General features: G+C 42.1%; 1 protein-coding gene across 1 annotated transcript in view; it reads right to left on the bottom strand.

Moving 5' to 3' along the window:
- Positions 1-4,558, bottom strand: part of HAUS4 (HAUS augmin like complex subunit 4) — a 45,223-nt gene that overhangs the window by 39,171 nt on the left and 1,494 nt on the right. The gene's annotated exons all lie outside the window — the stretch shown is intronic.

The following is a 4,558-nucleotide window of genomic DNA, read 5'->3' on the forward strand; positions in this document are numbered from 1 at the left end:
TATGATCTACTCATTATTCCCATTTTACAGATGAGAAAGTTGAGACTCAGAGAGGTTAGGTAACTTGCTGAAGGCTATTCAGATAACAAATGTCAGAGCCCAGGCTCAAATCCAGGTCTTACCAGACCAAATCAATGGCTCTTTCCATATATCCTGATGCTTCCCTAAAGAAGATAATCAGGACCAAACGGAGGAATACATAAACTGAGGAACAATTCGCATTTCACCCAAGTGACCAACATATGTGTGTTGATTTTTGAAAAGCTTATGATAACGAAGGCATCATAGAAGGAAGCAAGAGCCTGGGGAAGTTATTAGCAATTTAGCATATCCCCGAGATCCCACTTGTCAAAAAGGATTTTCGCTAAATATATCTATTAAAAACCAAGCTACGGCAGCAGAGTGAGTTAGACATCTCCCCTGGGTTTCCCTTAGCCCCATTACCTTGCAAAGTTGAACACAGACAGGCCATTTTGAAGCACCGGATGTTTTTCTAAGGGGGGGCATCGTCTATCTGTTTGTTTTTGTTCTGTTTTGTTTCCAGCTTTGATTGCTCAGAATCAATGGACCAACAGTGGAGGTGTTTAGGGAGCCAACCAAAACTAATGCTCAGGGATATGGAAAAGGACAAATTCAAAATCATTCCCAACACTGCCTGCCAGGCACTGGATCTTGCCCTCCCTCCCCCCTTTCATTTGTAGGATGGGCCATTATTTCACACTTGTGGGCATGCTGCTTATGGTTGTTCTCAAGTCCTTGTCTATATTTGTATCCCTGACTAAACTGCAAGCTACTCACTGGTCGGTCCCATGTTTTCTACTTCTCTTGCTTTCCAAGGTGGGGATTGCTAAGCATAAATTAAGCCAGAGAACACTAGAGGACATACCAGTTCTTGCTGCTGACTTTTGGGTGTCTCATCTTCCAATCGTCCCAACTCATTTTTCAATATGAAAAAAGGATTTAATTCTTTTCATTTCTATCTGCCCTTTCTTGTCTCCATGAATTCATGAATTCCATATGCCCAGAAGACAGTTCCTCCATGGGTTCTTTGAAAGCTCTCACTATTTTTGCACCCAAGGCAAGAAAGGATAAGGCCGCCTGGGGTGTCACCAGATTACCAAATAAGGAATGGGTCCTAGAAAGAGGCTACTACTCCATTTGCTATTCAGGGGCCAAGACAGTCAACAAGGGAGAAGTTTGGGTGGCAGAAATCTGAGTGTGGGTGGCAGGAAACATGCCTTGAGATTCCCACTGTAGAGAGGGAAGAAGGGCCACCTGAACAGGGTGGTGGATGTTGCTATATGTGCTCTCTAAATATCCATGCATAAGGGGAAGAAAGCATTCTCAAGTTAGAGCTATTTTTGGATGGGTGGTAAGGATGAGAAAGGGAAGAAAAGGAAAATAAGCCCTCAGACCATATTTGTTGGTGTCCTTTCAGAGCCCTCTTGGCTTTACTCTAGTTTGGCTCTGTCTCCACCTTGAAACTCCAGGTTCCCCAGCTGAAAGTGATCTCTTCCTTCTCAAATATTTTAGAGTTGCATCTGTATTTATCCTTTGTATTTAAGATATTCTGGTTTCATATCCAACTGGTGGTATTCTCTCTATTAGATTGTAAACTCCTTTAGAGCAGGGTCAATATCTTTGTATGTTTGCCTAGCATAATACTTCATATGTATTTTGTGTTTCCACATTTGTCAACCTGAATTGAATTAGGTTGAATAACATAACTATAAAAAATAATTTAGTCCCTTTGATAGGAATAAGTTCTTCAACAATTTCTTTGATAATTGTCATTAATTTTACCCCTCCAGAACCTTCAGATGTAACATTCCATGATCCTAACATCAAGGCCTAACCAGATCCCTTAGAGCCCTGTTGGTAAACCTATGGCACACATGCCAGAGGGGGGCTGCTTCCCACCCCCTCTCTATCACACCTGAGGACATTTCCCTCATCAGCCACCCCTCTGCCCAACAGCCTAGAGGGAGTACTTCCTTCCTCCCCTGTCTGGGGTTAAGTGGCTGCTCATATGCAGCATGAGGGTTGTAGTTTGGGCACTTGGTCTCTAAAAGGTTTGCCATCACTGCCCTAGAGTATTACTCCTCACCTCTCTCTGCCCAGATAGGTACTAGGCTGGCCTTCTTGGATGAAAGAACTCTAATTATCATATAGATTTTTCTTCCCGACTTTCCAAAAATCTGATTTTATCACAGTCCCTTAGGGAAATCCACACATGCTTTTCCCCCAGAATCAAACCTTAATATCTTTATCAAATGCTACCCAGAGTTAAACAAGGGGGTAGCAAGAGACCACAAGTAAGCTAACAGACCAAATCAAGATCATTCTTCCATTTTCTCTTTCTTATTTGAAAGGAGAAGAGGAAGGGGACTGGGTTGGGTAGGCTTTAGCTTTAACACCTGGATCAGTGATTTATCTCATATGGATTATCAGTTTTATGGCTGTCTATGTATTGTCACCTTCTTTTAATAATAATTTGTTCATGTCTGAATCTTCCTGACCCTATATGGGGTTTTCTTGGCAAAGATACTGGAGTAGTTTGCCATTTTATTCTCCAGTAGATTAAGGCTAATAGAGATTAAATGACCTGTCCAGGATTCACACAGTATCTGAGGCTGGATTTGAACTTAGGTCTTACTGACTTCAGGATCTGCCTTCCATATAATAAGCCATCTAAACACCTCTTTTTACTAATAGCTAGCTGCATTTGTATATCACCTTAAGCTAAAAGTACAAAGCACTTTACAATGTTCATCTCACCTAATCTTCACCTGGGAGTTAGGTGCTATTATTGTGTACATTTTATAGATGGGGAAACAGAGACAGAAAGAGGCTAAGTGACTTACCTAAGGTCATGTAGCCAGTACCTGGTCTAATACAAATTTGTCTCTCTAATTCTAGATTCAGTGCTATATCCACTGTGCCACCTAGCTACCTTTTCATTTTGCTCAATCCTATTGATTTTCTGTACTCTACCTCCATTTTGCACTTCCCTCTCTGACATCACAATTCATCTGTGTGCTCGTGCACCCATTCAAGGGTGTCATGGCAGCCAAAACATGCTGTGATCTTGAGTCATAATAAGAGACATGGCTTATGTGGGAGCTGATGGCACTCCGCCTTGATCATATAGCTCATATGGGTGTTCATAAGAATTTTATATTTGGTTTGGGGTACCTGACTTTAGGAAAGAAGCTAGCAAGTTGGGGAACAGGGAGGGCAATCACTATGGTAAAGATCCCTGAGTTCATGCCATACAAGACTCAAGTTGTAATAACTGGGGATGTTTAGTTTGGATAAGAGCCTTTGGGTGAGGACGTAGTATAGCTGATTTCAAGTCTTTAAAGGGATTTCACTAGAAGAGGATTAGACATGCTCTGCTTTGGCCCAGAAAGCAGAACTGTGAGCCACGACTGGCAGAAGTTGCAGAGGAAATTTTAAGTCTTGATGTCAGGAAAAACTTCCTAGCAGTGAGAACTATTGTAAAAATGGAGCAAGGTAATGAGTCAGGTATCCTTCTTTGGCAGTTTTCAAGTAAGAGCTGGACGAACAAATTAGATAGGTTGTAGATGGGATTATTTCAGGAATGGGTTGGCCTAGATGGTCAACTCTGAAATTCTTTGAGTCTTTTGCCAAGTGGTTCTGCATGCCTAGAATAGTCTCATCTTGTTTTTTTGCCCTAGGACAAAACCCTCAGCCTTTTTATAGGTTACTTGTTCATTTCCTTGATGATGTCACTGGGTGGTGGAAGAGATTAATTAGTTGCCAACATATTAAAGTTCTTGATCGCTCTCCACTAAGTTCTCTTCTCTGATGAGAATCAAGGAAATGGAGGTGAGAGAGCACAGGAGTACCATAGCTCTGTTATGTTGGGACTGCTCTCTGAAATAACTAATCATATTCCTCTGCTTTCCACATTTCAGTTGTCTGGTTATGTTTATTTGGCAAGTTGACCAGGCAGGGACTATTTTGTATTCTGGTCAAGCCCCGCCCCCACTTCCATCCCACTCCCACCCCCACCTTCCATGTATTTTTCAATAATAGAACAGAGCTAATAAAGACAAGAGGCATCTTAGCAACTAAGGGAAAGGATGGCTATCCAACTGCAGAGAAAGCCTGGAAGCTCATCAGCAGTGACGTGTTTGTGACTGGTTCTCTGCCCTAGGCTGCCCTTCATTTGGCTCTCTCTGGCCCAGATGTGCCAACCTGTCTTTGCTCAAGAAGAGATAGAGAACCAAGGCAGACGCAGGGATGTGGAACCAGAGAATGGTCAGACTGGGAAGCGGGAGGCATGCAGGTCAGCCCAGGGCCCTGAAAGGCCAAACTCTTTATTGTCAGAGAATGAATTGCTTAAGAGCCAGAGAAGACATAATAAAAGATGAGACATAAGAGGGAAATGGGAAACCACAAAGAAAAGAGATAAGGAAGTGAAGACATGAGATATTCAGAGAAATGAAGAGAAAAAGATAGAGTGAGAAACTGTGAATATTGTTTTTAGCCTCATGTCAAAAACTGTTCAGTGTTTCTCAATCATTGAGCC

This window comes from Monodelphis domestica, chromosome 1 (genome assembly GCF_027887165.1).
Source record: "Monodelphis domestica isolate mMonDom1 chromosome 1, mMonDom1.pri, whole genome shotgun sequence".
NCBI lineage: Eukaryota > Metazoa > Chordata > Mammalia > Didelphimorphia > Didelphidae > Monodelphis > Monodelphis domestica.